Here is a 13,059-nt window from a genome sequence, read left to right as displayed (position 1 = left end):
AAACTATGGGGGCAGAGAGCAGACCAGGGTGGATGGCACAGGAGTCAGTGTCTTTGTAACTAGGGAGGTGGCAAGGTAAGAAATTTAATTTAATTTTGTGTACAATTGAAAGACATCAAATAGTTTTCTGGGTTTTTGGTTGATTAGGGTGAGGCTTTTTTTTTTTTTTTTTTGCAGGGGAATGCATGAGTAGACTAGATATTTAATAATCACATGCTATGTGTTCAATTCATATTTAATGAATATGAGAATGAATAAATGGACAAATAAATTTTTAAAAAATGAGAATCCAGGAATACATTTTCCTAATAAAACATGTTTGATGTTATCAGCTACCTGCTGGGACAGGAAGGAAGAGGGAGGAGGGATGGCACAGCTTGATCTCTAGGAGGTGAATGTGACTGAGCCGTCTCTCGGGGCTCGGGGCTGGCTTAGCTGCTTCTGGGGTACAGGCCAGAGGGCAAGTGAGAAGGCCTCCTGTACCACCTTGCCACCAGCCTCAGGCAGCAGTATGCAGAAGGCGAACACATGAGATGTGAATCCCCTGCAGGATGGTTCAGTTTGGGTCTACCAAAAGGCTCGAGACAATTCGGCAATCCGTATTGAATTACACAGTGCGAGTTAGAGAGGTCTGGAGCCTCTTCCAAACCTCGGAGGAGGTGACCCTAAGGAAAACCCATATCCTCTTAGAATCAGTGCTCGGAGTAGTCCTGGGGCGGCACAGCAAACACTTCCAGGGTCCCTCAGATACTCAAGATTCCATATGAGACACTCCGGAGGAGAGAGATGAACAAGAAAGTGGTGACCCCATGCAGGGAGTTCACAATCCTGTAATGAGAGACTTTTAAGAAACACAATTATACAACCTCAAGTCCAGGTTGAATAGAATAAGAAGACAAATAATAACAGGAAATTACTTTCTGTTAGAGGAAATAAGAATATTTTATGGCACGGACATGACATTTTCCTGGGTCTTTCATGTAGGATTCTGATGGACTGATACGGTGACGGCAAAGCAGGGCATTTTAGGTTGAGGAAATTAGATTTGCAAAGGCACGTGGTGAAGAAAGCAAAGGGCACGTGCTGGCGGAGGAGCGGGTCTGATCCGACGGGAACGGTGGACGCTGGGGACAGATGAGGCCGCACGGAGTCTGCAGCCAGACAGAAGGTTCTCCCAGCTCGTGCCCGAGAGCCCCGATCTCACCCTCCGAACGGTAGGGACGCCACCAGACAGTTCGAATGCAGGACTGGCTCGGCTGCAGGATGGAGGGGGAACGGCCCCGTCTCTCTCTCCGGGGGTGTGACGTGCGCGACTCCGAGAAAGGAGGTGTCTGGACCCTCTGATTCCAATTCTATTTCAAGGCGGGAGCCAAGGCTTGCAGGGGCGGGGGGTGCCTCCCCTCCCTGTGCTTCATCCCAGCAGCCAGGGGACCCCACATATTCTCGCTTCATTACAGAGGAGCTGAGGCACCAAATGAACCATTGTCTCCTAATGGGTCTGGCTGCATCTGGAGTCGGCCCATCAAGTGAATTAACGAGCAGCTTTCGCGAGGGCTTCAGGTCCTGGTGCCTCGCAGGCCGACCACAGATCTGCAGTGGTGGCAGCCAGGAACCCAGGAGGCCAGGGTGAAGACCGAGGTGGCAAGAGAAGAAAAGGCCCCAAGGGAAACATCCTGCAGGGTTTATGATGTGGCGAGTTTCCTGTAAAATGAGAAGGGAAAGAGAAGAGGACATTTGACGTCCTTCCATCCCTCAGTCCCCATTTGGGAGAAGCCACACACGTTGCCTGGAAAACCATGAAGCCTTTATTGGACTAGGGTGGCCTGAGCATTCAGCTGGGAACCATTTTCCCCAGAACGGGGAGCCAGGCCAGGTGCTGTTTATCATCCTCACTTCTCTGACTCACTTCCTTCCCCAAAGACCCAAGAGGGAACACACAAGTACGTGACAAATGAACCTTTTCCCAGAGAATAATTCAGAGTTTGGCCACTTATTGCCTATACACACAGATTGTTTCTCTGAGGCCTCAAGATGGAATGCAAATTTGGGAAGGCAACGCAGTCCATCTTCTAGGGGAATGAGCCTCCAACCCTGCTAATGTCCCGCTCAATCTCAACTAATGGCTTTACTTTTGAGCACCCACTGCATGCCGGGGACCAAGCCACATGGGACCACATACCTCTTCTCGCATGGATGGAGAAAAGGATAGAATGAAGTCTTAGTCAAGCACAGAGAAGTTAGAGAAAGATCTGGAGGTCTCAATGAATCCCAAACCGCGCTCGAACAGAATAAGCAAATTGTCCAAATTGTTCAAATAAAATTCAGTTCTAGGATATATTGACAGAAAAAGTCATAAAATAGACCGAAAACAATTTGGCATGCCAATTAATAGGCCTCGCGAGAGCATCGCGATCTGTTTCAGTCTTTTTATTTTAATACAGAGCAGGGGCCTATTTCTAATTACAATGTAAAAGTCTTGACTTCTTTATTCTAGGGATGCAAAGAGCTGGTGATTTAACTGGAACAAGGCAAGGTCAAAAGGTGATAATATTTTCCCAACATGTGATGATACATTTCTCCAGGCACAGGAGACAGAGTAAGCAATGGAAAGCAGCCCCTTCTGATTTTGAGGGCCTCCTCTACAGGTGTCTAACCTGGTACTGTGGCTCAACCCTGGGTCCTCATGGATTCCCTTGGGCCCTCAAGCCAGATGGGAGTTTCTTGCTCGTGGGAGTGAAGGGAGGCTGGAGATGCTAGCAGGGATCCTTTGTTCCGTATTTAAGAAAAATCTGAGACTCTTATAAACTACATATTCCTAGGGCCCAGCTCCAGAAGTTCGAAGGGCAGACTGGTAGTAGCAGAGTCACCTAGAACCCTGGATTCCCCGGGTCAGGCTCTTCCCGCCGCAGGGTACCCCCCGGGCCCCCCAGGCCTGGCCGGGCAGCCCTGCTCCCTGGATGCTCTCCAGTGTGCCTCCTCTCCTTCTCGCTTCTCTAAACAAGTCAGCTCTCAAAGTGAAATTGGCTCCTAGAAATCAAGCCAGGGAATAACCTGACTATTTCTTGCCGAGAAGTAATAATTATGGCCCTAGAAGGATGCAATCTGCATACATTATTGCAAGTTATGCCAACAGAATGTCAACATTTGTGTCAGGAGGAATCTCGAGCTGCAATTACTCCAGGTCCTGGCCTGGCATTCTGAGACAGAGTTGGCGGTGCTAATTGCAGGGGAGGCGAACCGGCGGGTGGCGGGTGGCGGGGGACGCGGAGGGGAGACAGACGGGGAACCAGAGTCTTGAAGGTCAGCGTGTGGCGGGGATAGAGATGAACTTGGAGCTGGATGCGTCACGGGGAGCGCGGTGATGGAGCTGTTCTCTACTAAGATGGCAGAGAGGCTCGTCTTGGCACACCCGCTTTGGGGTTCTGGGCTTGTCCCTATAAAAAAGGATCCACTTCCTTCTGGACACTGCGGGTATTCAAGACTTTAATTTCTCCTCTGTCGGTGGTGGGGAGGGCAAAGTGATTCATTCCATCAATTCATCCCTTCATGCACTCATTTGTTTATTGAGCACCTACACCCAGCTGCCTCCGTGTTGGAGGTTGGAGATCAGAAGGGAAATAGGTTCCACCCTTGCTCACAGTCAAGTGGGGAGACAGACCCACAAACAGACCGTTACAACCCAATATGCCAACTATTATCAAATGTTCGGAGGGGGGTGAAAGCAGGGAGTTGGGGCCAGGGAGGAGGAGGGGATACATTTCATGAAGGATTTAGAATTCCAGCAGCAGTTTAAAGGAGGAGTGAGTAGGAATTTACCAGTGGCAGATCTCTGGGGAGGGAGGAGGGAGGGGGTTCGTTGACAAGGTAGGTAAAAATGGAAAACCCGCCACCTCTAGTAGGCAAAGAGAGCCAAATGCGAGGATACGCAGTGGGGTGTAATGATACAGAGATGTGTATCCAGGGACTCGGCTGAATGAAAAGGAAGTTAGAGAACGGAGTTGTCCTCCCGCCTCTGACACATGGGGACGGCCACTAGCATCTACTGAGTCACTTCTGAGCATTGGATATTTTACCGGCAATAGCTTAACAGCTGCACCACCTTGTCTTGAGTCACTTTACAGTTGGAGAAACCATCTGGAAGAAGTGAAAATTTTTGCCCCAAAGTCACACGAGGGGAGAAAGACCCAAGTCAAGAGCAAGACTTTGGGATCCCCACAGCTGCCCTTTCCCCGTTATCCCGTGGAGCTGCCTGGCTGAGCCACATAAATGCCGAAGCTTTGTTTCCTCGTTTGTAAACGGAGTGATTAAATGGTCTCAAATTTTTTCACTTTCCCCCTTTAGTGTCAGTGAATTGCAGAGACGTGAAGCTACTCCTAGGGACCTGCGCGGGGGGCGGGGGGGGGGGGCCTGCAAACAAAGTGGCCTGCCACAGTCACGTGCTTCTTTGAAATCTCCGGTTTTATTTATATTTCCAAGTTCTTGGGAACCTTGCAGTCTTTGCTGTATTCGATCTTTATTGGAATAGACACATGTCAAATTGCATATATTCCCACCCTCTCCCCAAAATGCCAAGGAAAACGGATGTTTCAGGAAACAGTGGCCACAATCCATATCAGTAGAGGAAAGGGAAACGGGGAACGTTTCACCTGGTGCTCACGTCCCCGGGAGCCTCAGATTTGGGTTGCTGTGTAATGGCAGATTTGGGCAGGGGTATGAGGTGAGAGCACATCTCAAGGGGAGCTCCCAAAGGAAATTCACCAATCCTTAGACTCCCCGAATCCAGAGACTAGGATGGCCTCCAGGTGAGGGCCTTAAAAGCACCAAACCTTCTCAGGTCCCTAGGAAGCTCCCAGGAGCTCATTCTGCAGCTCTGCACCTGCCTGGGAGCCCTGTGGCTGCCAACTGGGAGCGTATGATCCTGCTGGGCGGGCAGGCCTCCAAGCGGTCTGAAAAGTTCTTGCAGAGATTTGATTCCCCATCATTGTGAAAGTCTTCCGAGATCCCCAAGCTAATATAATCGTACTTCCGGAGGAACAGTGACGCTTAAACTCACCGGGATGGAGATGTCAAGACCACTGAGCATGTGACCTTAGCCCTTGGAGGTTTCATTTCTTTCCTGAAAAGGAGAAGACCCAAACCGCATGACCTTGAAAGTTCTCTTGAAGCTATAGCAATAGATGATCGAACATTAAATCAACCAACTAAGCTGTGATTCTGTGCTGGAAAAGAGGATTTGTATGAGGTGTAGGGTGGTTTGGGAAGCTGGAATAACTTCACAGGGGTGGCTACTCCCATCAAAGTTTATTTACCTCTGGAGTCTTGGCTCAAAGATCGAATTGGATGTTGCTGCCACACCTGCACAGAGTCCAGATCATGCAAAATTTAGGGGAAAGAATAAAGGAAGCGGACTAAATTAATGAGCCATCAGCTCTGGATGAGGAGAGGAACTACCACGGCAGTTCCGGCTTTCTGATTGTGACATCCTCCTGTGGGGCAGGGTCCAGGAGCCTTTGCAGCAGGCGGCGGGTGTCTGTGATGCAGCGCACCTGCTACCTTGGCTGACACCTCTTGATTAGTTTCTGTCCCCTAGACTCGGGTACTTTTCTCCCCAGGACATATGTCTAATTCCTTCAAAGGGAGCAGCAAGTGGTAGGGAAAGGATTTATCATGATCAGTAGCTGACTCAAGTGGGGTCAGGATGTTGACTTAGAAAATTACTGTTTTCCTAGAGTCTGAATAAATCCAGTATGAGACCCAGGCCTTTCAGGTTTAGAGAATTTAATTTAGAGCAATTGATTTATCCATTGTGGACATGTGGACTCTATAAAGTATTTTTTGGACAGGATTTACAACAGGTTTCTTCCCCCCTAATGTGGTTTTTTTTAAAAAAAAATACCACATTTGCTGACAAATTCCCTGGACCTTTGCAGCATCCATTCCCCACCAGACATTGCACATAGCGAGAGAGAAAAAGCCAATGGTGCCCTGGACAAAGAAAAGTAGGGACAGGCACCTACCACCAGCTGCCTCCATGGAGTAGAGACTGGGTTCAGGAGACGGTGGGCTTTGATGACTCCCATGTCTTTTGGATCACAACTGGCACTGGTGGACAGAGGAATTAGAAGTCCAGGATATGATGAGCACAGAGTGTCACACACCACTGATAAATTATTGAAAACTACGTCTGAAACTGACGATGTACTATACGTTGGCTAATTGAATTTAAATTTAAAATATATATTCCAGGAGAAATTCAAGCTCCTCGCTTGTTGACTTCTTTCGTTTTTGATTAGGCAGAGAATCCTCATGAAAGCAGAGTTAAGATTGGGAGGATGGGGACAAGGGTGTGGGTTGCAGGTAAAAAGTCGTGGTGTCCTCAGGTCAGGAGAGGACTGAGAACATTCTAGAGAAAGGAGTTTGGGTGTCCCTAGGGAGGGACAGCATTAGAAAAATCCCCCAGAGCCGCAGTGAGCAGACTTTCCCTGTAAATGTCTAGATAGGAAATATCTTGGTGTTGGGAGCCAACAGTCTCTGCTGCATCTACTTGACTCTGTCACTGGAGGGTGAATGTAGCTACTGACCATGTGTAGATGTGCCAGCACATCTGTGTTACAGTAAAATTTTAATTGAAAACAAACAAACAAACAAACAAACAGGTGGCTGGGACACCTGGGTGGCTCAGTGGTTGGACGTCTGCCTTGGCCTCAAGTCGTGACCCTGGGGTCCTGGGATCAAGTCCTGCATTGGGCTCCCTGTGTAGAGCCTGTTTCTCCCTCTGCCTGGGTCTCTGCCTCTCTGTGTCTCTCATGAATAAATAGAAATCTTTAAAAAAAAAAAAAGAAAGAAAGAAAGAAAATAGGTGGCATCCAGGTTTGGCCCATGGGCTATAGTTTGCAGCTCCCTGATCTAAAGTACGTGATGATTCCATACTTTCCTTCTCCCATAATAGGCTACTCACGATGGTCGATGTCCAATATATAGCCTCTGGAAGAGATTCCCCAGAGGGACAGCAGCAGGGATTTGGGGAAGCCGATCATCAAAAACACTCCTTGAGCATTTATTACGTGCCAGATACAGCGCAGGCACTTTGCACAGATTGTCCCTAACATTTGCTACTTGCCATTTGCCAGTTGGGTGAGAAATGCATAATCACACTATTCACAGAGGTCTGCATGCCCTTGGCTTCCAGTGAACAAGAGGCCTCCACCCTGCCCCTAGGTAAGGGCGGCCACATGACCCGCTTTATCTAACAAGTGTGAGCACGTGTGATGGACGGCACCCCCCCCCCCCCCCCCGGAGGGAGGGAAACTGTATGCTAGGGACCAAGGCGCATCCGATGGGAGTCGTCTGGAGCGCTGAGCCGGGGAGGGAGGGCTCTGCCCTGGAGCGATGGACAGTCCGCAGTGGCCTTCGAATGAGAAGAAAGCTAACATTTGTTACATGAAGCTGTTGCAATTCTGGGTATTTTCTGTTGTTGTCACTGCAGCGCGACTTAGCTTGACCCCACCGGGAAACGGACTCAGCGGGGATCGAGGAACTCACCAAGGATAGACAGAAAGAAGTCTCCCATGCAGGAGTAAACTCCGATCCTTCTCTGGTTTCTTCTCCACTGCGAAGTTCAAAATATAAAGCAATTTGTATTCTTTTCAAGAACAGGAGCCACAGGAATCTTTCTCAAAACATAATTTACATTCACTTTGAAGTCCAGGATCCGCAATCCTCGCCCTGGCTCTGGGCCCCCCAGCAGCTCCCCTTTGCACATCTTTCCTCTTTCCCTTTTCTCGGTCCACTCAGATCTTGTCTCTCTGTGCTCCAGCACCCCGGCCTCCTTTCAGGTCTTGAACTTGCCAAGCCCTTCTTCGCAGGGACTTCTCACATAGAGTCCCCAAGTCTGGGTGGCTTTACGGCCAGTCTGCCCGGTTCCTCTTATTGTTTATGCGCAGCTTGAATGTTCCTTCCCTAGCAGCGTCTCCTCTAACCATACTCAATAGCCAAGCCCTCCCCACCCCCCAATTCCATTCGTTGTAATTTCCTTCCTTCCTTCTTAATCCTTATTCCAACTTGGATCAGCTTATGTGTTTGGTTACTTGTGTATGGTCCCTTTCCTAGGGGAGTGAGGAGAACTCTGCATAACCTGGTAGCTCCGTACACCCAACTCGGGCACAGTATCCAGCATATACAATAGGCCCTTGATAATGCTTGATTTATGTATTGAGTAAAGGTCGGCATCAAGTTTAATATATTTCAGATATAGATACGTGGAAAGATAAGGGATTCGGAGTTTCAGCTGCTCCATTTGCCAGCCGGGTGACGCTGGACAAGTAGGTTTATTTCAATTGATGGTGACCCACTGGTGGTAGAGCGGGGATAGCTTCTCCAAGGAGGTAGAAGTTAGGGTAGACTGGCTGCTACCCCTGGAATCAGGTACGGGGCTCACCTGACATAATTCAAGCACATCAGATATAGCCAGTGTTACTCTCAGGGGAATAGATAAAGTATCGCTCCTGTGATAAATAACGCCAGATTTGTATTCATTCAATATCTATTAACAGCATCACTAACCATTTATTGATTTCTTTAAAAGACCATACTAATTGCATAAAAGGCAAGTAGCAGGGATCCCTGGGTGGCGCAGCAGTTTAGCGCCTGCCTTTGGCCCAGGGCGCGATCCTGGAGACCCGGGATCAAATCCCACGTCGGGCTCCCGGTGCATGGAGCCTGCTTCTCCCTCTGCCTGTGTCTCTGCCCTCTCTCTCTCTCTCTCTCTCTCTTTGACTATCATAAATAAATAAAAATAAAAAAAAAAAAAAGGCAAGTAGCAAGCCATGGTGCCAAGAAATCCAGGTAGGGAAGCACTGTCTGCCACTCTCTAGAGATAGGACCAGGGAAGAGATGCGAGACCTCTCTGAACCTGGGGTGTGTGTGTGTGTGTGTGTGAGCTCACACATGAGCATTTCGTCTACCAAACAGAGGTGACATCCATTTATATCATAAGGTTGTAAAAAGTAACTAATAATGAAACTTCCAGGTAACTGGTGGCATTCTTGAGAGAGGCCGCATGAGGTGGTGGATCGCTCATGGGTTTTGCGATGCCGCATAGTTTAGGTGCAAATGTCATCTACACCACTCACTGTCTGCACAATCCTGATTAGATATATTTAACTTCTCAGAGCCTCATTTTTCTTACCTGTAAAATGGGGATAATAGCCACTACCTCATCTGGCTCTCATAGGAGTTAAGGATCATGGATGTAAGACACACAGCAGCAATAGGATCCTTGATACTGGTCACACTGTAACACAAGCCATTCTTTAGGTAAGAGCAGCTACTCACATGCGAGGGCGTAGTCAGGCTGTGGATTTCTTGGGAGTTGGAAGGAGCCCACTTTTAGGCTCTTTGGAGGCCTGGCTGCTGCTCACCTTGACTGCTTCCTCCTGCCCTGCCTCTGAGGTGGTCCAGTGTGATGTGGACACGTGCGACTTCCCAGCCTCTGCTCCAAGCCTCCAGGGAAGCAGCCGCACAGCAGTGTGTGAGCTGGACAGCTTTGCTGCACGGCCCTGGAAACATGCTCTGTGTTGCTTCTGCCCAAGAGGTGTTATGTAAATAGGAAGCTTTAATGACTATAATTAGCTCAGCCTCTCGCTCCTTAACAAGAGTGGTCACACCTGACTCTCCCAGGCAACTGACTCTGAATCTGGCCATCTGAGCCCCTGGAGAAAAAAAAAAAAATGGGTAACGATGGAGTGAATTGGGTTGATCAGAGTGTGGCCAAGTGGGCAGGGAAGCAAAATCACTGCCTCCAGCCAGTGTCAACACAATAGGGTGGAAAGTCAAAGCCCACATTCAACCACTAGTAATTCCTCATGGCAGGGGACACCTGATGACAGATAGGACATCTGGATATGGCAGTGAAATTTTTATGCTGCAGGAGATGCCCAGAATCAAGCAATTAGAGGCTTTGGGTTCAGACTTGCTCCAGGTTTGGGTACAAGCTCTGCCGCTCGCTAGCTCTGTCCCTGGGCACACGATGTTGCTCTCTGAATGGTTTTCACTGCATGGGAGTGATATGAAGATTCAGTGAGAAAATGGATAGAGAGTGTGGAGCACAGCACCGAGCCTCCGAAATGATGTTGTGCATCACTTTATTTAATCTCACAGCAGCCATCTGAGCTGGGGACTATCATCCCATTTTCTAGACTGGAAAGCAGACTCAGAGAAGGTGCTAAGTTCCCTGGCCATGGCTTGGACAAGGTTCCAATCTTTGAAGCAAAGGTCCGGTGTGCCTCCAGGTGATGGGGCTGGGAAAACTCAGGCCGAGAGCAACGACCACAACAGAAACATCCATACTAACGCTGAAGATAACCACCATTTCTGGAGAGCCCTCTCTGTACCAGCCTGGTCGCACCTCTTAATCCCAACTGCACTATGAGACCCTGAAGATGCCTGAGCCTAGGTCAGTGCCCCTCAGACTTCAAAATGCATATGGATCCCTGGGGATCTTCTCAAAATACAATCTGTCTGGCCACGACCTGAGGTTCAAAATCTCTAGTGAATCTTCGGGAGATGCAGGTGCTCCTGGATGGAGGACCACAGTTTGAGTAACCCTGGATTAAGTGATTCACCCGGACTCATCTGGATAATTACCAAGGAGCAGAGACAAAATTTGTTCCTAGGTTTCTCTGACTCCAGAGTCTATATTCTGTTCTCTACCCTAACCATTGTGGTAGATTTTACAGAAAGGAAGTGGTCCTGGGCAGCCCGGGTGGCGCAGCGGTTAAGCGCCGCCTTCAGCCCAGGGTGTGATCCAGGAGACCCGGGATCGAGGCCTGAGTCGGGCTCCCTGCATGGAGCCTGCTTCTCCCTCTGCCTGTGTCTCTGCATCTCTCTCTCTCTCTCTCTCTCTCTCTCTGTCTTTGTCTCTCATGAATAAATAAATAAAATCTTAAAAAAAAAAAAAAGGAAGTGGTCCTGTTGAAAGCCCTTGGAAGATTGCTTGAGAAGATAGCCCACCCACCCCAAACTGCTTTAGTGGATAGGTGGGATCATTTTTTTTAATGAGAATCATCCATTTGGGGCACCTGGGGGGCTCAGTGGTTGAGCATCTGCCTTTGGCGCAGGTCGTGATCCTTCGGTCCTGGGATCGAGTCCTACATCGGGCTCCCTGCATGGAGCCTGCTTCTCCCTCTGCCTGTGTCTCTGCATCTCTCTCTCTCTGTGTTTCTCATGAATAAATAAAATCTTTTTTTTTTTTAAAGAAAACCATCCATTTATTTTCTAATCATGTTCTCAGTTTCTTAAAAGCTATTGGTTTATGTAAGTAGGTGAACTCTCTCCCTCGCTGCTTTCCTTACACATTTGCTCAACAAATCCTTTTACTCATGGTGAGTGTAAAGAAATTACAAACTCTGAGTTAACCAAAGTGAAAATAAGGTTTTCCCATCCTCACTGCAGCCTTGCCACACTGATGTTAGGTCCCCTGTCCTAGTTCAAGACTAGGTGAGACCAAGAGGTCCAACCATGATAAGACATAAATTCAGGGGACACCTTTCTTGGTCAAAATCAAAGTGAACTTCACACAGATAATGAACTTCATTCAGCCTTGAGCTCTCAGGATTTCATACCCAGCAGACGTGCTGCATCAGACCTGAGATAGTCTTAAAACATGAGCTAATTAAACCAAGAGGATACTTTAAAAATATGCCAAACATAAGAGGGATGTGGTGAGCCCTAGAGCAAACACAACGCAAATAAAGAGAAAGTATATATAGTGAAAAATATTTTAAAAATTAAATTGTTACACTAGATAATATTCACTTGGTACAAAAGGAAGCTGTGGAAGAGGCACAGAGGAACACATGAGGCATATAGGAAGTGGATCTAACCTCAGCAGCTCCTGCAGGAGGCTGATCTTGCAGTGAGCAGACCGAGAACACTATCTTGTTTTAATTTTTCAGTGAAAGTCTTAGTGTGTGCACAAGTTCTACTGTAGGGATAGCAAATGTCATACTCAATGCTAAATCTTTATAGAGATTATCTTCAAAGTTAGGTGCACTCCTAACATTATCCTGAAAGATATTAGCCCATGCAATAATACAAGAAAAATAAACAAGAGACCAAATTTGGAAAGGAGACAAAATAAAAACAGAAAGGCAAGGTGGCCTATTGGTCAAAAGAATGGATGACGAAGTCCCATTTGGGTCTCAACCTTAGCTCTCCCTCTTATTGTCTCAGAATCCCTAGACATGTTATTCAGCCCTACACCTTAATTGACCCACCTATAAAATTAAGATTTTGATAAAGATGATGATGAGGATGATGTAGCCCATCCACAGGATTAAGTGCACAAATTCAGTGAGTTAATATCTACCAAAGGCATAAAATAAATTCTAATAAAAACAAACATTTCCATCACCCCCAACAACATGCAACTTCTGCCCTAAGTATTCACTGTGACACAGGCAATATGATTATCTTCAGAATTCCCACGAAAAATCCAAGAGTGCAATAGTCTAGTCACTAGGACTAATAATACGGGACCCCAGCAAAGTTTCCTGATACAACATCAACATAAAAGGGTAGATCATGTTTCTTTATGTTTGCAATAAGCAGTGCAAATACTTAACAAAAAGGGCAAAAGAAGAAACATCGGACTGTCCCTGCTGGAAAGACTCTGGAAGAATCTGATTCCGAGTAAACAGAGAATGAGTTAAACTCAAAGATGAGGACAGAGCAAGGATGATGTTCCAAAGCTGGGCCCTCTTGTGTTTACTCAGCAGAGACTGAAAAGGGGAGTCCAGATGATCACAGGCTGCATCTGCCTTCTGAGGCTGTTTACAGGCAAGCAAAAGCCACCAGGTCTGTGACGGGAGACTGTCCCCGTGGTCCCCAGGGCAGGAATCACAATAAGAAATGCATATCTTATTTCACTGCCTTGTCTGTCCCCCTTCCCTCACCCTGTCCACCCTGCACACACTCCATGTCCTTCTTCTTACCCTGATTTGTTTCCTCTGAAGGGAATACCTTTCCCCTTTACCATCTAACAAATCCCTCCTCATCTTC

The 13,059-nt window shown here is 47.7% G+C and overlaps 1 long non-coding RNA gene across 1 annotated transcript; it reads right to left on the bottom strand.

Annotated features, from left to right (window-relative positions):
- Window positions 1–217: 217 nt before the first annotated feature.
- Window positions 218–11,601, bottom strand: LOC112923024 (uncharacterized). Its single transcript, XR_003235581.2, has 4 exons — window positions 7,543–11,601; window positions 6,018–6,102; window positions 5,054–5,116; window positions 218–1,701 (listed from the first exon to the last, which is right to left on the bottom strand). It is a non-coding gene; the product is annotated as an uncharacterized lncRNA (long non-coding RNA).
- Window positions 11,602–13,059: the final 1,458 nt, after the last annotated feature.

Source organism: Vulpes vulpes, chromosome 12, assembly GCF_048418805.1.
Source record: "Vulpes vulpes isolate BD-2025 chromosome 12, VulVul3, whole genome shotgun sequence".
NCBI classification, from domain to species: Eukaryota; Metazoa; Chordata; class Mammalia; order Carnivora; family Canidae; genus Vulpes; species Vulpes vulpes.
The sequence above is the reverse complement of the archived record's forward strand: the minus strand, read 5'-3'. Positions and strand labels throughout refer to the sequence as shown.